Raw genomic sequence first — 25922 nt, 5'->3', positions numbered from 1 at the left:
TAAATATACAAAAACTCATATTTAATATAAAATATGAATCCATAAGATAAAAAGGGTAAGGGTAATTTTACATGTAAAAGGTATTCATAAATTATTTGGCAATTACTCTTTCACCTTACCATGTGAATTTGCTCTTTTTTATCTACGTGTAAGAAAAATTAAGGCATTTTTACAAAATAATTATCATAAAAACAGTTTTCATCTTATTTATTTTTAAAAAGTTAAACATTGTTGAACTGCTGGTCCAAATATATTTTATTTATTATTCTTACTTTAACATAGAATGAAGCCTGCAGCCCCAGAGTTCTCTGTTCCTGGCAGGGGCAAGGCCGTGGTTTCTCTCCCCTGCTGGGCACTAGGTGGGTGCACATAAATGCCCTGGCGGGCACCATGGCACCCACGGGCACCGCATTGGGGACCACTGGGCTGGAAGTATGTATGTCAGCCATGTAAGTGACTACAGAACTAGCTTGTCCGTAAGCAGTGGACAAAACTACAGGTAGCACAGAATACTGATAACCCCAATAAACATACAGTAGAAAAATACCAGTATTTATTTTCAAGTTCCTTCCATCTCTTATACCAGTTACATCCCTACCTTCTCAAGAACAGCTAGTGAAATACAGGGCAATTCCCCAAAACACTCAGGAATATGAATGGCAAGTTCAGTTCACTGCTATTCAGAAGGAAAAATTATATTTTGTTCATAGTAACTAGACAAACTGTACCGCTGCACAGCAAGTCTAAGAGTAACTACCTTTATGTTGTACCATGAAACAAGGGAACGAGATGGGAAAAATATCATCTTACATTATGAAAAATATATTGCAGCACGTAGACCCTCAAAAAGCAACCCCAACAAACAATCGATTCACTCATTACCCACTTTATTTGTGGGTAATTTGGCAAACTACTTCGAGATACTCAACACCTTAAAGTTTCACTTCTGGGCTACATCTGCACTTACAACTGTAAATAGTTACCTGTGTGTTGGGCCCCATTGTCCACGTCTGAATCACGTTCTTGAAGGAGTGCACACAGTGTGAACACTTGCACGAGGGGTGTGGGTATATGCACACCTATCTCTGGTATGGGTCCCAAGCTGTTTTACAGTGCAACATGGATGGGAGCAAGAGGTGTGTACCAGGTCACGAGTACTGAGAGTCCCCTAGAGCCACTCCCATGATGCACTTATCCCTTTGCTCCCTGACTCTTACCCAAAAGGTATAAAGGTCCCTCCCACCATTGCCAGTGGCCCGGAACACTTCAGATCAGTTCTCCTGTGAACTCTGTTGATCAGCAGAGTCACCATGGAGCATATTCCAAGAGCTGCTGCCTGGTCTCCGGACCACACCCAGGGGGCAATCAATGTGTGGGCACAGTAAACCATTCTCCACAGAATTGCATGGGTCAGCAGGCACATACACCTGTACCAGGACATTTCACAGATGCTGGAAGAGGCACACATTCACCAGACTCCATCCATGAGGCACCTCAGACTCCTGTAATGGATGGTAGAGGACTCCAAACAATCACTCCAGGAGGAGACCTAGCACATGCCCCTACTATGATGAGCTGAACTGGATGTTCTCCAGGGCCGTGAGTACAGAGCCTGAAGGGACTCTCAATCCCTCCTCAACCCTGCCAGCCTCATGGCAAGGAGGCAGCAGGGACCTAAGCCCCTGGAGACTCTGAGGACCCAATTGAGGAAAATCCCCAAGTAGCCTGAGGAGGACCCCAAGCTGCTGCAGGAACCGGAACCCAAGGCTGGTAAGTTACAATACACCCCCATGTCCCCCTGAAAAATCCCCTCTTGCTCCAGTAATATATGCCTGAAACTACTGCCTCCCACCCCAAACAACTACTCCCTTTTCTCCACTATTCCAACATGAATCCCAAACAAGATACAGCTGTAAATCAGTGACTTCATTTAAATCCTATGAATCACTATAAAGCATTTAGCAGTCTGTTATAGTCCTAATGAGCAGTTATTGTGCCTCTGCGGCTGTGCATTTCTCAGCCAGTACAACAGTCCCTGGGCTGTGCAAACCCAGGGGAAAGGGAGGGGAGAGTCAGGTTCTGAAAGGGCCCAAGTGAGAAAAGAACAACTTTCTGATACTTGTACAAAGACCCAACACCACCTCTATCCCTCCCTGCCAGTCTCTCTCCCCATACAATGGTAGCCATGTGGAAGCAGATGGGTCTGCTGGGTTGCTTGCCTACAGACCTACCTAAGTCTGGGAAGGGAAAGGGAACCACTTGGGTTGTCTGAGGAATGTTATAGTAGTACATTCAGCCTGTGCCCACTTCAGATATTTATTACCAATCCCAGTCTCTGGTGAGTGGCCTCTTCCCACCCCAAACCACTCTGCTTCTCCCAATTTCTGCAGGGATGGGTGAATCATGCTCTTCAGCAGTTGCTCAAACACAGTTCCGTGCCTTTTGGCAGTGGAGAGGCAATTGGCTTGCGGCGATGATTCAGGTTCTTAGGTCTGTGTAATTCAAGTCAGTTGGGGGGGTGACTTATTCACATCCCTGAGTGATGTAAGTTATACTGCTGTGAGTGTAATGTGGACATAGCCAAGGAGTCAGGCACAGTTTGGGTTCCTTCAGGCAAGGGAGGATTGTGCTCTACGGCAGGAGCAGGCAGTGATGAACTGTTTCATGGAGAGGGAGTATGTCAAGAGGGAATGGGACCATGCACTCATGCAATAACTGGTACAACTGGTGGGAGAACACTTTTGGGTCCTGACCACCACTGTGGCTGCTGCTCCTCTCCAGGGACAGGCAACACCTTTTTCTCCTCCTCTTCATCCTCCTGGGATCCAGGCTTCTGCTGAGGCACTGAATCCCCCCACGACCCTTGCTGAGGAGCAGCATGATTGACAGGCAGCATATCCTCCTGCACTGGCACCTTAAATCCCTATCATGTGGAACCCTCCAGAGCATGCAGGAGGGGAATGATGAGCCCAAGTCAGCCTCTATAGCCCAGCCTGTGTTTGGTCCCCAAACTCCAAAAAGGCTCCATCCCAGTTTGTCCCCCAGCACAATATTCTGCAGCTATTCACCCTTGTCACAGCAATAGGATGGTTCAGAGCAAGGGCACATCTCCACAGACAGTAATGTATCAGAGGGGTAGCCATGTTAGTCTGTATCCACAAAAACAATGAGGAGTCCGGTGGCACCTTAAAGACTAAGATTTATTTGAGCATAAGCTTTTGTGGGTAAAAACCCCACTTCTTCAGATGCATGGAGTGAAATTTACAGAAGCAGGCATAAATATACAGGCACACAAAGAGAAAGGAGTTACCTTACAGGTAGAGAACCAGTGTTGACAAGGCCAATTTAGTCAGGGTGGATGTGGTCCACTTCCAATAATTGATGAGATAGATGAGGTGGTGTCTATACCAAGAGGGGAAATTGCTTTTGTAGTGAACGAGTCACTCCCAGTCCCTATTCAAGCCCAAATTAATGGTGTTAAGTCTGCAAATGAATTGTAGCTCTGCAGTTTCTCTTTGAAGTCTGGTTTTTTTTTTAAGTTTTTTTCTTGAAGGATGGCTACTTTTACATCTGTTATTTAAACCTTAAAGTCAGCAGCACTGCTATGGGTACCCACATGGCCCCACAGTATGCCAACATTTTTATGGCTGACTTAGAATGCTTCCTCAGCTCTCGCCCCCTAGCGCCCCTTCCTCTGTTTTGCTACACTGATGACATCTTCATCATAAGGACCCATGGGAAGGAGGCCCTTGAAGATTTCCATCTGTATTTCAACAACGTCCACCCCATCATCAACCTCAGCCTGGACCAGTCCACACAAGACATCCACTTCCAGGACACTACAGTGCAAATAAGTGATGGTCACAAACACCACCCTATACCAGAAACCTACTGACCACTATACTTAGCTACATGACTCCAGCTTCCAGCCAGGACACATCACGTGATCCATTGTCTACAGCCAAACCCTAAGATACAACAGCATTTGCGCCAGAGACAAACACCTACAAGATCTTTATCAAGCATTCTTAAAACTGTAATATGCACCTGGGGAAGTGAGGAAATACATTGACAGAGCAAGATGGGTACCCAGAAGTCACCTACTACAGGACAGGCCCAATAAGGAAAATAACAGAACACCACTGGCCATCACGTATAGCCCCCAGCTAAGACCTCTCCAGCACATCATCAGCAATCTACAAACTATCCAAGAAAATGATCCTTCATTCTCGCAGACCTTGGGAGGCAGGCCAGTCCTCGTTTACAGATAGCCCCCCAACCAGAAGCAAATACTCACCAGCAACACATCACCACACCATAGAAACACTAATCCAGGAAGCAATCCCTGTAACAAAACCCCAATGACTACTCTGTTCCCATATATACGCTAGCGACAGAGGACCCAACCACATCGGCCACACCATCATTCACCTGCACATCTACTAATGTGATATATGCCATCATGTGCCAGTAATGCTCCTCTGCCAAGTACATTGGCCAAACCGGACAATCTCTACATAAAATAAATGGACACAAATCAGACATGAATAACGGTAATATACAAAAGCCAGAAGGAGAACTCTTCTATCTCCCTGAACAGTCAATAACAGATTTAAACGTAGCCATCCTTCAACAAAAAACTTAATACACTTCAAAGAGAAACTGCAGAGCTACAATTCATTTGCAAACTTAACATCATTAATTTGGGCTTGAATAGGGACTGGGAGTGGCTGGCTCACTACAAAAGCAATTTTCCTTCTCTTGGTATAGACACCTCCTCATCAATTATTGGGAGTGGACTAACTACATCCACCCTGACTGAACTGGCCTTGTCAACACTGGTTCTCCACTTGTAAGGTAACTCCCTTGTCTTCATGTGCCAGTATATTTATGCCTGTATCTGTGATTTTCACTCAATGAATCTGAAGAAGTGGGGGGGTTTACTCACAAAACCCTATGCCCAAATAAATCTGTTAATCTTTAAAAGGTGCCACTGGACAAACAGTAATGTTTGCCCACTCCTCAAGGAATTTGATCAGGTGTTCTGATCATTTGTTCCCATCACAAACCGTCACAAGCTCTATGTTTGATACACATCTGTAAATAAAAAGTTACAGTTCACTTCACTTGGGTGTGCACCTTGCTTCCCAAGCATGAGCAACATGATAATTCCCATACATTTGGGATGGGGCAGCAGGATTCACACCAGGACTGATTTCTGTAAACATGTGGTGCTAAAGAAATGCAATGAATTTAGTCCTACCCACCATCCTTCCTTCCCCCAACCATAAATTTCCTTCTGTAAAAACAAAAAACAAACACCAGGGTTCATGACAATGAACTGACCTGTGAAATACCTGTTGCTATCCAAAGCACCAGAATGAAAATCAGAAGAGACTTTAACTGAAGCATCTTTATGGCTTTGTTAACAACTTAACTGACAATACAGACAAAAGAAACAGAAGTAAATTAACACCGAAGATATCTGCTTTTACAACTCCTCCACCCACACCAAACAGTCCACCATTTGCAACCCTAGGAGTAATTCATGCTTATCTCCTGACAAATGCTGTGAGCTACAGTGTCAGAAAACACTGGGAAGAAGAAATGTGCTAAACATCTCCCAAAATGTTACAGAACCATTTTTAAGTTAAATTACGTTAACAATGCTTAATTGTTCTCCATAATACCCACAATACCCACCTGCTGAAGTGAAAAAACAGATTGACAGAGCCAGAGGAGTACCCAGAAGCCACCTACTACAAGACAGGCCCAACAAAGAAAACAACAGAACACCACTAGCCATCACCTTCAGCCCTCAACTAAAACCTCTCCAGTGCATCAAAGATCTACAACCTATCCTGAAAGATGATCCCTCACTCTCACAGATCTTGGGAGACAGGCCAGTCCTCACTTACAGACAGCCTCCCAACCTGAAGCAAAAACTCACCAGCAACCACACACCATACAACATAAATACTAATCCAGGAACCTATCCTTGCAATAAAGCCTGATGCCAGCTCTGTCCACATATCTATTCAAGTGACACCATCGTAGAACCTAATCACATCAGATACGCCATCAGGGGCTCGTTCACCTGCACATCTACCAACATGATATGTGCCAGCAATGCCCCTCTGCCCTGTACATTGGCCAAACCGGACAGTCTCTACACAAAAGAATAAATGGACACAAATCTGATATCAGGAATCATAATATTAAAAAGCAGTGGGAGAACACTTCAACCTCTCTAACCACTCAGTGACAGACTTGAAGGCGGCAATTTTGCAACAAAAACTTCAAAAACAGACTCCAAAGAGACTGCTGAACTCGAATTAATATGCAAATTAGATACAATTAACTTAGGTTTAAACAGAGACTGGGAATGGTTGGTCATTACACTAATTGAATCTATTTCCACACGTTAAGTTCTCCTCACACCTTCTATGGGTCATCTCGATTATCACTTCAAAGGTTTTTTGGTTTTTTTTTCCTCCTGCTGATGATAGCTCATCTCAACTGATTGGACTCTTACAGTTGGTATGCGTAATTCCACCTTTTCATGTTCTCTGTATGTATAAATATCTTCTGTCTGTATGTTCCATTCTATGCATCCGAAGAAGTGAGCTGTAGCCCACGAAAGCTTATGCTGAAATAAATTTGTTAGTCTCTAAGGTGCCACAAGTACTCCCGTTGTTTTTGTTCTCCATAAAGCACACTGAAACAGAGTTGTTAACATATAAGCAACACAATACCCAATGATGGCCTTACATTGCATATATGCTCTCTGTGGCACGAAACCATGGCCAAAGGCATTAACCTTGAGAGCCCTCACCCAATAGTCAGTGAATACATTAGCCGCTAGATCGAGACCCACAGAAAGATGTTACAACACAAGTACATGGCAATGCTCTTTTGAGCTTTTCCAGCAGCACCACACAGTGTCACAATACTGTCCTTCAAAACAGTCCCAAGTCACTTTCTGGAAAACCAGGAGCAGTGTGGGATCTGGCTGCCTTATCGGCTTTGAAAACCAGATCTGTCCTGTGCCCACTTGCTCTAGAAGTATTCCCCTTTAGCCTCAGAAATGTTGTACAAGCCATGGCACACCACCATAATGCAAATCACATTGGCTACACAGGTATTCAGACAGGCCCGTAGGCATTGCCAACAAGCTTTCAGATGCCCAAAGGCGCACTCCACCAGCATTCTGCAGCTATAGTTGAATTTCCCTGTTCTTTAGAGTGGCAATGTCAGGGTATGGCTTCATGACTCACTCCTAATATGGCAATGTGGGGACAGAAACACCATGCAGACCCACATTGTTTTGCAGGGGAAAGTCCCTTCCTCCACAATGTGGTACAATCCTGATCTCCTGAGCAACCTGGCATTAGGACCCTTCCCATGTGTGCAATGTTGGTGTTCATGAACCAATCCCTGTGATCCACACTAAGCCTTGGAAAAATGAGTGACTAGTAACCATGAATTCACTGGCCCCTTTCAGTGGAAAAATTTTTTCTGGAATGTGGGTTCTGCCCATGGCCCCAGCATAGTTCAGAAAACTCATTTTCCTGAAATCCCACTATAATTTCACGGATTGTGGTTATGGCAACCACCCGTGGGCAAATAAGAGTATCGATAGCATGGTAAACCTGTACAACCAACACCGCAACAGTTGACTTCTCAACACTGAACTCGTTTGCACCTGACTGGTAGTTGTCAGTTATGGCCAACTTCCAAAGAGCAATAGCCACCCACATCTGCACAGGTATGGGTTTCCAAAAACGAGGGCTCTGAAACTCAAGGGTTGGTGCAAGCTGCTCGCACAACTCCTTGAAGATCTGCTTCCTCATTTGGAAGTTCTGCAGCTGCTAGTCGTCGTTCCAGATTTCCAAAACGATGTGGTCCCGCCACACAGTGCTTATTCTCCGGGACCAAAAGCAGCAGTCCACCCATGTGCATATCAGTGCAATCTCAGCATTCAATACATTTGTTCCATTGGACTCCACTGGATTTTTATTTGCCCTCTCAGTCAGCTATCTTCGGTGTCTCAAATTTTTCTGGACTCATTCAATCCATTACATGATCTTTTGTCTTGAAAGCAGGAGCAGGGCCACATCATCATGGACTTGCTCCACGTCTTCAACGTTGTCTGGCAGAAGGGAGAGGCAACTGGGAGCTGCCATAGCTAAATGCGTAAAGGCAGTGTACAGCAATGGCTCTCAACCTTTCCAGACTGATGTAGCTCTTTCAGGAGCCCGATTTGTCTTGCATACCCACAAGTTCCACCTCACTTAAAAAGTACTTGCTTACAAAATTAGACACAAAAATTCAAAAGTGGCACAGCATACCGTTACTGAAAAATTGCTTACTTTCTCATTTGCATGTATAATTATAAAACAAATCAATTGGAATATAAATATTGTACTTACATTCCAGTGTACACTATATATAGAGCAGTTGTCAAGGTTCCCCCTCCACTCTGAACTTTAGGGTACAGATGTGGGGACCTGCATGGACACTTCTAAGCTTAATTACTAGCTTAGATCTGGTAACACTGCCACCATCCAGAAATTTCAGTGTCTGGAACACTTCCCGTCCCCGCAAAACCTTCCCCTCCCTGGGCAGCCTTGAGAGGCTCTCTCACCAAGTTCCTGGTGAGCACCAATCCAATCCCTTGGATCTTAACACAAGGAGAATTTAACCATCCCCCCTCTCCATTCCCCCACCAATTCCTGGTGAGTCCAGATCCAATCCCCTTGGATCTTAAAACAAGGAAAAATCAATCAGGTTCTTAAAAAGAAAGCTTTTAATTAAAGAAAGAAAGGTAAAAATCATCTCTGTAAAATCAGGATGGAAAATACTTTACAGGGTAATCAGATTTATATAGCCCAGAGGAACCCCCTCTAGCCTTAGGTTCAAAGTTACAGCAAACAGAGGTAAAATCCTCTCAGCAAAAAGGAACATTTACAAGTTGAGAAAACAAAAATAAGACTAACACGACTTGCCTGGCTGTTACAAGTTTGAAACATGAGAGACTGATTCAGAAAGATTTGGAGAGCCTGGATTGACGTCTGGTCCCTCTTAGTCCCAAGAGCGAACAACCCCCAAAACAAAGATCACAAACAAAAGATTTCCCCCCACCAAGATTTGAAAGTATCTTGTTCCCTTATTGGTCCTCTGGTCAGGTGTCAGCCAAGTTTACTGAGCTTCTTAACCCTTTACAGGTAAAAGAGGCATTAACACTCAACTATCTATTTATGACAGCAGTACACACAAGTCACTGTCTGTATGAAATTTTCGTTTGTACTGACTTGGCTAGCGCTTTTTATGTAGCCTGCTGTAAAACTAGGCCAATATCTAGATGAGTTGACCTACCTCCTGGAAGACCTCTGTGTACCCACAGAGGTACGTGTACTGCTGGTTGAGAACCACTGGCGTACAGTACCAGCAACGTACATCAAGTCAGTTCCCAGCGTCACCTGTGAAGCACTCTGGGCTACTGTCCCTGAAATGGTAGCACTACCTTTGTGTATTGAAAAAGGGCAGCATGGACATGGGTATATGCCTGTGCACAGTATATACCCATTCCCAGCACAACACATGTGGACACTCATTGCAGGTACCGGATACATTTGCTAGCAGTACATGGACAAGTACCCCAGGGAAGTACCCAAATGTACAGAACCAATACACTAAGTAAATTTGTCTCCAGCTTTAGCACTACTTTGTGCGTTTAGCATGCCAGATTCCTACTATTGTTACAGAAGAATTATTCCAGACTTCTCCTAATAAGGATTTTAAGTATGGGAACAAGATATATCATGCAAGTTAATATCCAAGACCCCTACCCCCAGCCCCAAAATGCGAAGAGATGTAAATTAATAAAAAATGAGAATGTCAACCCACAAAGTCCACAAAATTAAAAAATACCCTTTTGGCAGTATTGACAAGCTCTCAATAGCTTGGCCCAGAAACTTAAAATTAAATATTCAAATGAAGTTATTACAAACAGTGGCCTACTGCAGATAGTGGGAGCAGAGATTGCCAGGTTTTCAAAAAGCAAAATTCAGAATCTCGTTGAAAGGTGCTATTCCACCAGGCAACTAGATTTCCTAAAGAAGTTTGGGCACATCTCCCCTTGGGAACAAATAGAAACCAAGCCTAAAATTGGGCCACTTGGGCTTAAGGATTAGTAATTTTATTTTTAATGTCTAAAATTTGTGTATTTCTTATGTAATGCATTTTTAAATACATCTTCTCATTAAACGTTGAGTTTAAAATCTCTATCCTCCTCTTTTCCTGCACATCTGCATTTCTTATTTTCTGATCAGCATTAAGCTTCCCCTTTTCTCATCCATCTGGCTTACTTCCTCCTGTGTCAGAACTTCGCCAAAGCACAGCAAGTATGGAAGTACTACTCTTCTAGGAAAAATTGCATGGGAGGGCTTCTCGGCTATCAGAAACCACCAAGAAGATGGATCCTGGGGAAACATTTGCAAATCCGTTGGTGAAGTCAGACAATACTGTACTAAGAGGAGAACTACTCTGAGGAACATATGAAGTAATTTTGTTGCACCCTAGTCTTTTAATGAAGGTGTGGGGCGATGCATCCCAATTCATTTCATTTTGACCATTATAAACTGAGATGCAATATGGATTGATAAACTAGGAAAAGTTAGAAGAAACTTTTCTAAAGTTCTGTTCTTAAGAAACTGGATTGCTATGGACATGTTTTAGATATGATCACGAACACCCATGAACTATTCAGCAATCGACACACTTAAATCACAGTCCACACACAGCTGATGAATAACTTGTTTTAACATTGTCTTCACTTTCTCAAGTTCTTCTTGGAATTAGAAAAGTATAGGGAAGCATGCCGCCGATGAACAGATCACATTTTATATATGACCTAGAAAAGAATCCAGTAGTGGTAAAAACATATTTTAATTGGTAAAATAAGTAGGCATGACAGAATACAAACTAGTAGCAGAAATGTGGATTAAATCAATGTCATTTTTCATAGCTAAGCAGCAAAATGAGAAGCCCTGAACCTGCAAACTTTTACTAATGAAAACGATCCAGTCACGAGTAATCCCATTGACTGCACTAAAAAGGTATACTTCAGTTGACACTGAAGTCAATGGAACTACTTTGAGAGTAAGGATTATTCAAAATTGTAACTATAGTTATAGGGTCAGGACCATTACCAGTGATTCTACACAATAATTTAACACAGCAAATTACGAATACTACAACCTATCCAATTTAAACTAATGGAGAATTTTCAGGAGGCAAAAATGTAATTACCCCCACTTGAAATCTAGCCAGGGCACTGGGTTTAGTAGGCCTACTATTTGAAAACTTCGGATTTTAAGCCACAGAATGTCAGGAATTCCATTTTATGTCTCATCTGAAAGATGGCTATCAAGCCTCCAAAATACACTGTCAACAGCTAGTACTTAATTTCTCTTACAATATTTGAGAATCCAGAGATTTGGCTACCAAATTTAGCTGGGATACCAGCACCACCAAGAAATACTATGGTTGTACGTGCCTTTCTAGTACTAGTAGGCAAAACGAATCTCACAAGTTACATCTGTTGCTCCTAAAACAACCATCTCTAGCGCTGTCAAGCACTTTTTTCGTCATATGAAAACAGAGATTAGTCACTCTACATCTGAAATGACAAACGTGTTTTGACCTCTAAGAATCAACATGGTACAAGATAAAACAGACACAAAGTATTTTTGGTATAGCAGTGTATGCTATTACCAGAAAGGTTAAGGGTTAATGTCTCTTTTACCTGTTAAGGATTAACTAGCTTAGTAAACCTGGAACACTTGACCAGAGGACCAATCAGGAGACAAGATACTTTCAAATCTCGGTGGAGGGAAGCCTTTGTGCTTTTGGGGGTTTTCTTTGTTCTTTCTGGGGTCTGGGAGGGACCAGACATGTATACAGACTCTCCAATTTTTTGAAAAAGTTTTTTCTATTCAAATAGTAAGTAATAGGTAGCAAGTGGACTAGATTTATGTTTGTTTTTCTTATTTGCAAATGAGTATTTTGCTGGAAGGATTGTATCTCTGTTTGCTGCAACTTGTATTTGTGCTGGGGGGAGGCTTCTCTCTAGTGTCTATAAGCTGAAAGACCCTCTAACATTTTCCATCATGATTTTACAGAGATAATTTTTACTTCTTTTTCCCCTTTCTTTAATTAAAAGCTTTTCCTTTTTATGAACCTGATTGTTTTTTTTTTTTATTTTTGTGTGAGACCCCAGGGAGACGGGGTCTGGTCTCAGCAGAGAATTGGTGGAAGAAAGGAGAGAAAGGAGGGAGGAAAAGCCTGATTTCTCTTTGTGTTAGGATCACTGTCTCTCTCTCAGGGAGAGTCTGGAAGGGGGAGAGAAGGGGGGGAAGGTGAATTTCCTCTCTGTTTTAAGATTCAAGGAGTTTGAATCACAGTGATCTCCCAGGGTAACCCAGGGAGGGGAGAATCTGGGAGGAAGAAAGGAGGGGAATGGTTAATTTCCCTTTGTTTTGAGATCCAAGGGCTTTGGGTCTGGGGGTCCCCAGGGAAGGGTCTGGGGGCCAGAAAGTGTCCCAAAACACTATATTTTTGGGTGGTGGCAGCTCTATCATTTCTAAACTAGTAATTAAGCTTAGAGGGGTTCATGCAGGTACCCCATCTTTTGGACGCTAAGGTTCAGAGTGGGAAAATCACAGCTTGACACCTCTAAGAATCAACATGGTACGAGATCAAAGAGACACAAAGTATCTTCGGTATACCAGTGTATGATATTACCAGGAATTTTTTTCCAGCTCATTAATTCTGGAACTGAACATCTGAGAAAGACTAGCTATGCTTGCGTAACATGCTTGTAATGTGTGTGTGTTGCGTCTCTCTCTCTTTCTAATAGAAAGGCTACGTAGAAGATAAATCACCTACTATTGCTGCCATCTAATACAATTATTCCTTTAACTCAAGATGCTTGTGCTATGGTGCTGACAGTCTTGGGTTTAAAAACTCAGCTGATGACATAAGGTGGAAGCCATTATGTTGGGCATACTTTTTATTTTTTTAAAGGAACATTGTACTAACAACAACAGTGAAAGATTTTCCCCAACTTTTAGGTTCCATGCTGGGGGTGAGGTTGATGCTATAACTGCATCAGGCTTGATTGCTGTACCATGCTCATGAGTCACTAGATGAAACATCCACCGATGCTGAAATGGACTGAATAAAAACACAGCGAAACAGAAGCCTGAAAGCAAGTTGGAAAGCAACTAGTCTGACTTCATTACAATCTATCTTAGCTAAAAAAAAGGTTTCCCCATGCAATAAACCATGGATTTTTATAAAAACAAAAAAAGTATATTTCACTTTTTCCTGAAAACGAATGGGCGTTTAGGCAGCTAAAAATAAAACTCCACCCTCTGTTTCCAATTGCATTAGCTAGCATTTGAGAGAGACTACTCATGTAAGATACACATCAAATCTATAAAACACATTCTTTTCCTAACAGCAATATATTTGAGAAAGGCTTCAGTTCCTCCCACAAACACTGGTGTCCATAGGCATTGTCTTTAACAAATAATTTTGTGGCTGTGGGTACAGCTAAATTTTAATTTGAAAAACCTAGCAGTGTGTGTGGTCGAAGAGACTATTTTTAACTTGATGGTCAACCACTACGAAATTACATGTGCAGAGATGTCACTTTTGATACATGGATAAACCCTATTTCAGAAAAGATTTTTTTCCATTGTGATTTAAAGGTTCTTATAAATGGAGAATATGCTCTGGCAAATGCAAAGACTCAGCAATATGCGAAAGTTTCATGATGACGCTGCATTCCTTGGGGAGAACTTTCTAGTTTCTATAGAAATAATCTCTTTGCAGAACAGGGCAACAAATCAAATTAGGTATAACCATAAAACTGAGCCTTTCCATTCTTAAAGAACCTTAATATCTGGATATGTTGTCAGGACTCAAAACACAATCTATCTTCTGTAGTTGATCAGCATCGTGTGTTAGAAGATCAGATATATCTAATTATATAGCAGATTCCTGCCTCATCAGCATATTTCATAGATTATAAAGCCAGAAGGGATCATTAATATATAGTCTGACTTAATGTTTAAGACAAACCACAAGACTTCTTTGAATTAATTCCTAACTGAACAAGAGCATCTCTTTTAGAAAAACATACAATCTTACACTTTAAAGTTGCCAGTGATGGAGAATCCACCACAATCCTTGTTAAGTTTCTCCAGTGGTTAATGTTCAATTCTCTCAAACTTATTCCAGTTGTTCAACACCTCTCTGAGATCTCCTCTTTGCTCATCTGCTCCAGGACTCTATGATCACATGCACATTTAACCAAGCTCTAGCAAAAAAGTGTATTTTTTTTTATTTATATCACAGTAGTATCCAGAGGCTGCATAGAGCTAGGAGTTATACAAAACACATACTTGTGGCCCAGATCCCACAATCAATATGCAGCTCACTGCAGAGTCAGGTCCTGTACTGGTGAAATTGTGGTCCCACTAAAGTCAATGTATGTTTTGCCATGAACTTCAATGGAGCCATGATTTCACCCATTACCGTTAAAAAGGTTAGCTTGCATACTCGATCGGTTTCCTTTAGCACCATAAGAATAAGAGATGATAAACTAAATAACAAACTTGTTGGAAATATTAAGGGTAGAAAGTTAAAGAGCTGTTTAGCAGCTTTTACTTGGGCAGCAAATAGATTGCCGGTAATCATTTTTGTTCGAAGTGGAGTGCAGTTTTACTCAGAATATGTTTTTTGAACCAATTCTCCAGTGTATAACCATTAGATTACGACACATTTTATTTCAAACAGCACATTTCTTTCACCACTTTTGCAATAATATTTTTAAACTGTTTATAGGCACACAAGGTTGTTTTATGCCAAATGTGCACAAAAGGAAGCTACTTCCTGGTTGCTAAATATATTAAATACTTTCAGTATTATTACTATTACAACTTAACATACTATGGAAAGGGCCTTATTTACAGAGAACGGGTGCTCAATCACTTTTATCTCTTTGGAAAAATTTGACTATACTTTACAGTTGAAGAGATATCATTTGTGGCCAAATGGAGACACCGGTTATCCCCTCTGTCTGTTGAGATATACAACAGAATACTTGTGTAGCATACTTGCAAGTATGCTGCACAATAGGTATTTTCCCCTTTCTTTTTAATACATATTTTAATAAATATCAAGCCATTCAGCCAATGAATTAGTCCAACCATCCGAAGACGATATATACAGATACAAAAATATAACCATGTAAGTCAAATGACTACAGTCCTACAACTGCAATATTACAGCCTATCATGAGGCTTACCCAACTGGGGCTCAAAGTTGGATTTAAAAACGTCAAATAAAAGTTTTGTTAACATCTGCTTACTGGCTTATTATAGCTATCCAAGATAAAGTAAACATTATATTATGTTGCTCTCATACATTAGACAGTCAACTTAAAGACGTTGAGAGTCTATACTAATATTGAATTTGGATCCCTTGAGATCTTACTAGACATTAATTTTAGTCACCTGTGAACCTTTCAAATGAGAATAGGTACGAAATTTTAGTTTGCCTACTTGCAGTTATCTGTACATACTGGTAGCATGTTTGTTGACCAGTTGCCATTGTTGGAAAATCTGACCTCAGAACACTGCATAAGGTGTAGACATCTAATGCTAAATAAATGTTAGTTTCCACCACTGTCATCCGGTTATTGACTTGTTCCCTTGCAGCTGCAAGTTAAAGCAACGTCCAGTCATGAAGAGTTATTTGCCTCTTCACCACCATGAATCATACCACAAATACTGATGAAAATGTATTTTCCTTGGAAAACAGTCTGTCTAGACTACTCAGATTGGATGTACAATACATATGTGGGCCTGTCATTTAAACTGATTAAAATACATAAAGTGCTTAACATTCTATTTCTGTAAATGAAAGTAATGGATAGCAACTGATTACTCTTCTTTATTGACTACACCGCGCTTGCGCCAATGCAGAATGTTGAACAATTTTTACCATCTCTGGAATATAAAGAATGTTGAGTGTAACAGATTTCTCTCTTGCTTCCAAAGGAAAATGATTTTTTAAATTTAAGTTTTTCCTTCCAGACAATATGTAAGCTATAATGCTCATAGAATACAGGTACAGTGTCAGGACAATGATCCTGCAACTGGAAAAACAATGGCTGGGCAGAATATCACATTTTTATTATGACAATTCATTCTAACCTTATCAAAAATGAGAATTTGCCTTTAGTTTTTTTTTTAAATCATATTAGTTTTAAAATACTGTATTAAATTATAAGTGAATTTGAAAAAGCTGGAAGAAATCAAATGAAGATAAATATACTTAAAATTTACTGGAAAGAGACAAATAGTTCACATTGGGTCAATCTAATGTCAATGAATTACCTGCAAGATCTCATAATGCTAGATTAAAAAACAACAACAAAAACCAACTATTTACCAGTATAAGGTTCAGCTCTCCAGCAGGCTACTGGATCACACATAATTTTGTACAGCATTAGCAAGAGACATTAAACATAACAAAAAAGTGTGTTTAGAGTTTTTCAAAGCTAACAAAGTTATTGCATACTGAATCTCTGGTGCTTTAAAAATCACATTTTTCTCTTTTTGAAAAATGCTTCCAATGTTCACTATCATAGACCGTTCTCTATAAATTAAAGGACAGACAACAAGAGATGGAATTCCTCTTATATCCCCATAAATAGTAGAAATACATTCCTGGGAATACTCTCTTCTAAAGTTAAGCATGTGCGTAAGTGTTTGCAAGCTTGGGGCCTATATTTATAGACTTTCTTTTCATATTAGAATATTTAAAAGCTTTTTCTTTATTCAACCTAAAATTTGACTCTACACCCAGTCAAGATAGTCTCTTTAAAAAATTGTTGAATGAAATCAGCAGACCTCAAAGCACTTGGAAGTCTCAACCTGGATTTAAATCATTCCAAGAAATCAAGAAAAATAATTAAGAGGATTGACCAATCACTGTGTGTTATTCATGGAATGAAACCATGACATAATACTACACAATACAGAGCATGGATCAAAAAACCAGATTAACATGTAGAATGCCAGCCAGGAAGAACAGTAGTTTCCCATCCTTTACTTTTGGTGGCACATTGCAAGTAAGTATTAATTCATTTAAGCCTAATTTCAAATAATTTAATTGTCAATTTTCAGTCAGTCATTCTCCGACGAGATGGATTAGACTTATTTTATTTTCTGTCTCGGGTTACTTCTGTTGAAAGTCAGTATTTATTTATTTGCCTTTGCACAGGTGGATTGTTTTAGCACCCAACACAATGAGGCCAATCCAATTTTGGCCTTTCAGCACCACAATATAAAATGTTTACTAATGATATTTTATATTCCAAGAGTGTTATATCAGTATTCATTTGATACACACAGATATGTGCAGAAAAATAACTGACTACCAAAAAAGAGAGTTTGCTTTTTTAATTCTCTATTCCCAAGTGGAAAAACAAATAATTGGTTTCACATATTTATACATTCACACACCTTCCTTAAATTACAGCCCTGTTAACTGGCATGCCTATTTAGGACATAATTCTGAGATAAATTGAAGGCACTCAACCACTCATAAGATCAAACTCTTAATTGGAGCCACAGCCAGGGAACAGATTCAATAATAAATGTTTCAGTGACTCCAAACAATGGGTAAGTGGCACACCCAGTTTGTTTAAATGATGCATGTCCAAGTTACCTACAAATCCATTCACAAAAGTTTGAAAGTCTGGATTGGTGTTTTCTGGCACCAGCTCTCCACTGTGTAGCTCCCCCACCCTTGGAATTTTTCCTACCTCTCTCCAGCCAGCATCTCCTGGAGGATCTCAGAATACACACACATGTTCTGAGATCCAGAAGGAAGTAAGAGGAAGACCAGTTGAAAGTCATAGGGTGAAAATAAAAAGGCAAGAAAACAGGAATGACATCATGAAGGGATTCTACTATAGACCACCAAATCAGGAAGAGGAAGTAAATGAGGCATTTCCAGAACAAACAACAGAAATAGCCAACATGCAAGAGCTGGTAGTAATGGGGGACTTGAATTACCCAGATGAAATTGTGATAATACAATGTCATCAGAAACAAGTCAAGTTGACTTTTAAATGACACCCCTTTCTCCCACAAACACATGGTACCAAACTTGACAAAACTTAAAACAATTATGTAGATATATGGTCAAGTTTTTTTTTTAAAGTCAACATTTTTTAAATTATACTTTAACAGGGATGCATTGCTTACATTAAAAAAAAGACATTGATCTTGGTTATCCTAGGAAAGTTAACCTTGACATGTCTGATGAATAAATGTTTTCTGTCCAAGTCACCATCAGTACTGTCTCTGTCTAGGGTACCACTGCTAGACATAGTCACACTGACTCACGCAGCAGTCACGCATCGCTATAGAGGGCAGATTGCTGGCCATACATTTGCAGGGTGGTAAGCATCTGATCTTTGCACACAAACATGTAATTAGTTGAAGAATCAATTCAAGAGTGCATGGTATTCAAGCATAGCTGGTGTGATCACTCTTTCTTCCAAGACCCATCCATGCTCAACAGAGGAAGGTAGTTTTGGATGCAGTCAAATCATTGCAGAGCCATTTCATTGCTTTATAATTTGCCCACTTGACAGCAGCTCTTGTCAAGAGCAATTTTTCTCCGCCTGTCAGCTTCTTGGAAAATACCATCACCGTAACACCGAAAGTGTAATAAATATTGATCTTCACTCAACATATAAATGCCTCCAGTGCATTTATGACCCCACTGACCGCCTCAGCTCTTTCAAGCACTTTCAGAGTATCTTTCCATGCTGAAGTCAAATGCCTTCCAATTTAGATAATTTGCTCCTTCCAGCCAACCTTCCAGCAGTGTCACATCCTGAAAGAGTGAGGAAACTTGGCAGTGCAGCAGCTTTTTATGGTCTGAGTAATAAGAACACATCTCTGAGGGATATACAGAGATTCTGTTCCCCAGCAGCAGGCACAAAACCAGAATCTTGCTCAACTCCTGGGTAGCGTCTCACACACAGCACTAAAATATCTGTGTCTTGTGCAAAAATCTGGATTTTAGTAGCACCTCTCTGTGTGGCACTGATGGCATGCAAGGTAAGTTTAGTGTCAACCTCCCTGGGGGAGCCACAAAGAAACTCCACTGGACAATGCGAGGCAGCAGCTTCATAATGCCATGCAACAATGGAATTCTTTAAGCATTTTTGCTGCAAGGTATGTGGTTACCTCATCCTTCATGAGAGTATGAGACAGCAGCTTCTTCACTGTAACATTGGAAACGTTCATGGAGTCAATGATTTTGTCCTGGACAGGTGCAATAGCATGTGTTATAAACAGATAGTTAAGGGTTAATGTCTCTTTTACCTGTAAAGGGTTAACAAACAGGGAACCAAACACCTGACCAGGGGACCAATCAGGAGACAAGATACTTTCAAATCTCGGTGGAGGGAAGCCTTTGTTTGTGTTTGTTGGATTTTGCTTTGTTCTCTCTGGGTCCTGGAAGGGACTAGACGTGCAACCAGGTTTCTTGCCAATCTCCCTGCTACAGTCTCTTATATATTCAGAATAGTGAGTATTTAGTAAGAAAGGCGGTTATAGTCTTTTGATTGTTTTCTGTATTTGCAAATATGTAATTTGCTGGAAGTATTTTAAATTGCATATTGCTGGGAGGAGGCTTCTTTCTAGTGTCTATAAGCTGACAGACCCTGTAACTTTTACCATCTAAATTGCAGAGATAACTTTTACTTTTTTTCTTTCTTTTTATTAAAAGTTTTGCTTTTAAGACCTGTCTGACTTTTCCCCTTGTTGAGGCTCAAGGGAATTGAGTCTGTACTTAACAGGGAAGGGGACGGGAGGGGAGAAGGGTGGAATCCCTTTGTTTTAGATTCATGGAGCTTGAATCTGTTTATTTCTCTAGGAGCCCAGGGAGGGAACACCTGGAGGGGAGGAGAAAGTGGGGGAACAAACCTAATTTCTCTGTGTTGTGATTCAAGGAGTCTGAATCACAGTGATCTTCCAGGGTAACCCAGGGAGGAAAATCCTAGGAGAGGCACGGGTGAGGGAAAGAGTTTACTTTCCTTGTGTTAAGATCCAGGGGGTCTGGGTCCTGGGGGTCCCCAGGGAAGGTTTTAGGAGGACCAGAGTGTATCAGGCACTGGAATTCCTGATTGGTGGCAGCTTATCAGATCTAAGCAGGTAATTAAGCTTAGAGGAATTCATGCTGGTACCCCAACTTTTGGACTCTGAGGTTCAGATTGGGAAAAGATACTATGACATGGTAGGCAGTGGTGGGATAAGAATCCAAAAGCCAGTGAGTTAAAAGCAAAAGCCAGTAGGATTATTATTTTTCTTCTTTCCCTCTGCTAGCTGTTTGTAAGCAAGGAAGATGGTTTAAAACTACAGCCAGATAATGTTTTTTCTTTTCTCCTTTCTGGTTGTGCAGAGAGATTGCCTAAGGCAAGGCTATTAAGTTTAACAAGGGTCTTTTGTTAAACAAAAGGGACTCCAACTGTGAGTCAACAGGAACTCCAGCAAAACACATATGCAAATGAAAAGGGTTTTATTTCTTTTTACTTTAGCGGGAAAGGCTACTTAGAAAAAGTAGAAAGACTCTGTTGCTAAGCAAACCCCAAGGAGGCAACAAATAAGCAGCAGTTCAGGCAGTAAACACCAGAAGGCACCCCAACACAAGAAAGCAGGAACCATGACTATCAAGGACCTGAAACAGGAACTGGCAAGATGGGATGCAGAGGAACACCTCAGAGACGCCGACCACAAGTGAGATATGGAAAGAAAACAAAAAGAAATAGAGATAAGAGAAAAAGAGGTGGAGCTGAGAGAAAGAGAAGAAAAAATCGAAGAGGAAGCCTATAAAAGAGAACAAGCAGCCAAAGACGCAGACCACAGAAGAAAAATGGAGCTCCAAAGGGAGGCACACCAGCAGGCCATGGAATTAGAACAGGCTAAGCAACAGAACACAGCCAATCCTAACAACACTTAGCCAGTTGTTGTTCCACATCCCAAAAAATTTCCCACCTACAAGGCAGGTGATGACACTGAAGCCTTCTTAGAAAATTTTGAAAGGACCTGCCATGGATACAGCATCTCTGAAAACCAGTACATGACAAAGCTGAGGCCACTGCTCAGTAGACCTTTAGAAGAGGTGGCAGCTGAAATGCCTAAGGAGAACATGAACGATTATAAACTTTTTCAAACCAAGGCCAGATACAGAATGGGGATAACACCTGAGCATGCCCGTTGACAGTTCAGAGCCCTAAAATGGAACCCAGATGTGTCATTCCCCCGACACGCCTACCACATTGCAAAGAATTATGAGGCCTGGATATCAGGAACAAAGGTTAACAATATGGACGAGCTGCACCTCCTGATACAAATGGAGCAGTTCTTAGATGGTGTTCCTGAGGAAATAGAGAGGTACATCCTAGATGGGAAACCCAAAATGGTAACCGAGGCGGGGGAGATTGGAGCCAAATGGATGGAAGTGGCAGAAAAGAAAAAAGCTACTGTCAAGGGGAGTGAATACCCCAGGGGGCACACCAACAATAAACCCTATAACCGAGGGCAGCCCAAGACCCCACCTACAACCCAAGGAAAGCCACAGACGCCCTATTCTCCCACCTCACCAATCTCCAGTAACCCACCTTGGCCCAGTGACCAGTCAGCTGGACGATGCTTTAAATGTAATGAACTGGGACATATAAAGGCCAACTGCTCCAAGAACCCCAACCGAGTGCATTTCATTACACCATCACACCAAAGATCCCCAGGCCCAGATACCTCTCAAATACCCTTGGAGCAAAGGGAAAAATTTGAGAGTGGGCGGAAAGAAGGTTACCGCGTGGAGAGACATGGGGGCACAAGTGTCAGCTATCCACCAATCCTTGGTGGACCTCAAATTCATCAACCCAAAGGCCCAAGTGACAATTTACCCCTTCATGTCAAAAGCTGTAGACTTACCTACAGTTAAACTACCTGTCCAGTACAAAGGTTGGTCAGGAATGTGGACTTTTGCCGTCTATGACAATTATCCCATCCCCATGCTGCTGGGGGAAGACTTGGCCAACCAGGTGAAGCGGGCCAAGAGAATGGAAATGGTTACACGCAGCCAAACCAGGCAAGCTTCCAGACTCATTCCTGTTCCTGAGCCGTCCACAGAGGCCCCGTCTGTGTTACCAGAGACCCAGACAGAGGTAGTGGACCCGGATCCCCTGCCAGTGACTGAAACAGTCACAGTAACTCCAGTCCCAGACCCGGAACTGGAAAAGCAACCAGCACCAGCACCAGCAATTGCAAATCCATCTTCAATCCCAACGCCAGAGGGCACCAGCAAGCCTGAACTGGCAGAAGCAGCAGACAACCATACCCAAGAGGCTCAGCCAGAGCCTGAAATACCACCTGGTGCACCAGCGGAAAGCGGTTCACCAGCAACTAAAACAACCCCATCTCCTACATCATTTCCAGAGGGACCAAGCCCAAGTCCACAGTCTAAGGAAAAACTGGTGTCTCCAGCTTCAAGGGAACAGTTCCAGACTGAGCAGGAAGCAGATGACAGCCTTCAGAAAGCTTGGGTGGGGGCACGGAGCACCCCACCGCCTCTCAGCTCTTCTAACCGATCCCGGTTTGTTGTAGAAGGACTTTTATACAAGGAGACTCTTTCTGGTGGACACCAGGAAGACTGGCATCCGCAAAAACAGTTGGTGGTTCCAACTAAGTACCAGGGAAAGCTCTTAAGCTTAGCCCATGATCATCCCAGTGGCCACGCCGAGGTGAACAGAACCAAAGACCAGTTGGGGAAGTCCTTCCACTGGGAGGGGACGGGCAAGGACGTTGCCAAGTATATCCGGTCTTGTGAGGTGTGCCAAAAAGAGTGGGGATGCCCCAAGACCAGGTCAAGGCCCCTTTCCAGCCACTCCCCATAACTGAGGTCCCATTTCAGCAAGTAGTTGTGGATATTCTGGGTCCTTTCCCAAAAAAGACACCCAGAGGAAAGCAGTACGTACTGACTTTCGTGGACTTTGCTACCCGATGGCCGGAAGTAGTAGCTCTAGGCAATGCCAGGGCTAAAGCTGTGTGCCAGGTCCTAACAGACATTTTTGCCAGTGTAGGTTGGCCCTCCGACATCCTTACAGATTCAGGATCTAATTTCCTGGCAGGAATCATGAAAGAACTGTGGGAAACTCATGGGGTGAATCACTTGGTTGCCACCCCTTACCACCATCAAACCAATGGCCTGGTGGAGAGGTTTAACGGAACTTTGGGGGCCATGATACGTAAATTCGTCAATGAACACTCCAATGACTGGGACCTAGTGTTGCAGCAATTACTTTTTGCCTACAGGGCTGTACCACATTCCAGTTTAGGGTTTTCACCGTTTGAGCTTGTGTATGGCCACGAGGTTAAAGGGCCATTACAGTTGGTGAAGCAGCAATGGGAGGGGTTTACGCCTTCTCCTGGGACTAACATTCTGGACTTTGTAAGCAACCTACAAAACACCCTCCGACACTCTTTAGCCCTTGTTAAAGAAAACCTAAAGGATGCTCAAAAAGAACAAAAGGCCTGGTATGACAGACATGCCAGAGAACGTTCCTTCAAGGTAGGAGACCAGGTTATGGTCTTGAAGGAGCAACAGGCCCATAAGATGGAAGCATCATGGGAAGGGCCATTCACGGTCCAAGAGCGCCTGGGAGCTGTTAACTACCACATAGCATTTCCCAATTCCTCCCTAAAACCCAGAGTTTACCATGTTAATTCTCTCAAGCCCTTTTATTCCAGAGACTTACAGGTTTGCCAGTTTACAGCCCAGGGAGGAGATGACACTGAGTGGCCTGAAGGTGCCTACTACGAAGGAAAAAGTGATGGTGGCGTCGAAGAGGTGAACCTCTCCACCACCCTGGAACGTCTGCAGCGGCAACAAATCAAGGAGCTGTGCACTAGCTTTGCCCCACTGTTCTCAGCCACCCCAGGATGGACTGAACATGCATACCACTCCATTGACACAGGTAATGCTCACCCAATTAGAATCCCACTCTACCGAGTGTCTCCTCATGCCCAAGCTGCTATAGAACGGGAGATCCAGAACATGCTACGGATGGGTATAATCCGCTCATCTACCAGTGCATGAGCATCTCCAGTGGTTCCGGTATCCAAACCAGATGGGGAAATACAACTTTTGCGTGGACTACCGTAAGCTAAATGCGGTAACTCGTCCAGACAACTACCCAATGCCACGCACCGATGAGCTATTGGAGAAGTTGGGACGTGCCCAGTTCATCTCTACAATAGACTTAACCAAGGGGTACTGGCAAGTACCGCTAGATGAACCTGCCAAGGGAAGGTCAGCATTCATCACCCATGCGGGGGTATATGAATTTAATGTACTTCCTTTCAGGCTGCGAAATGCACCCGTCACCTTCCAAAGGCTGGTAGATGGTCTACTAGCAGGACTGGGAGAATATGCAGTTGTCTACCTCGATGATGTGGCCATTTTTTCTGACTCCTGGCCTGAACACCGAGAACACCTGGAAAAAAAGTCTTTGAGCGCATCAGGCAGGCAGGACTAACTGTTAAGGCCAAAAAGTGTCAAATAGGCCAAAACAGAGTGACTTACCTGGGACACCAGGTGGGTCGAGAAACCATCAACCCCCTACAAGCCAAGGTGGATGCTATCCAAAAGTGGCCTGTCCCAAAGTCAAAGAAACAGGTCCAATCCTTCTTAGGCTTGGCCAAGTATTACAGGCGATTTGTACCACACTACAGCCAAATCGCTGCCCCACTGACCAACCTGACCAAGAAGACCCAGCCAAATGCAGTTAAGTGGACTAATGAGTGTCAGAAGGCCTTTACCCAGCTTAAGGTGGCACTCACGTCTGACCCTGTGCTAAGGGCCCCGGACTTTGACAAACCATTCCTAGTAAACACAGATGCATCTGAGTGTGGTATAGGAGCAGTTCTCATGCAGGAAGGACCAGATCACAACTTCCATCCTGTCGTGTTTCTCAGCAAGAAACTGTCTGAGAGGGAAAGTCACTGGTCAGTCAGTGAAAAGGAATGCTATGCCATTGTGTACGCCCTGGAAAAGCTACGCCCATATGTTTGGGGATGGCGGTTCCAGCTAAAAACCGACCACGCTGCGCTAAAGTGGCTTCATACTGCCAAGGGAAACAACAAAAAACTGCTTCGATGGAGTTTAGCTCTCCAAGATTTTGATTTTGAAATTCAACACATTTCAGGACCTTCTAACAAAGTAGCTGATGCACTCTCTTGTGAAAGTTTCCTAGAATCCACTGGTTAAAATTTGTCCTTAAAATGTAGAAAGTCTTGTAGTTTACATACTTAGTAGTCTATGTAAAGGTGCATGTGTTGTATTAATCTGTTTATTCTAAAGTTCTAAGAAGAAATCACCGCCAGTGGGGTTCCCCACTGTCTGCGATTTGGGGGGCGTGTCAAACAGATAGTTAAGGGTTAATGTCTCTTTTTTTAATGAACAGGGAACCAAACCACCTGACCAGAGGACCAATCAGGAAACAAGATACTTTCAAATCTCGGTGGAAGGAAGCCTTTGTTTGTGTTTGTTGGGTTTTGCTTTGTTACCTCTGGGTCCTGGAAGAGACTAGATGTACAACCAGGTTTCTTGCCAATCTGGTAATATTTTTAACTGATTCCTCTACATGCACGTCAAACACAAGATGAACTTTGTCATAGGTCCAGTGTTTTCTCTGTAGCCTCAAATCAAGTGTTTGGCCAAATATCAGCCAGTGTTAACAGTTTCTGGTTTGTCAAGAGCTT

General features: G+C 42.3%; 1 protein-coding gene across 5 annotated transcripts in view; it reads right to left on the bottom strand.

Moving 5' to 3' along the window:
• Positions 1-25922, bottom strand: part of ATXN10 (ataxin 10) — a 184905-nt gene that overhangs the window by 123893 nt on the left and 35090 nt on the right. The window lies entirely within an intron of this gene.

Source organism: Gopherus flavomarginatus, chromosome 1 (genome assembly GCF_025201925.1).
Source record: "Gopherus flavomarginatus isolate rGopFla2 chromosome 1, rGopFla2.mat.asm, whole genome shotgun sequence".
NCBI lineage: Eukaryota > Metazoa > Chordata > Testudines > Testudinidae > Gopherus > Gopherus flavomarginatus.
Note: the sequence above shows the minus strand (reverse complement) of the source record. Positions and strands in the feature narration are given on the sequence as shown.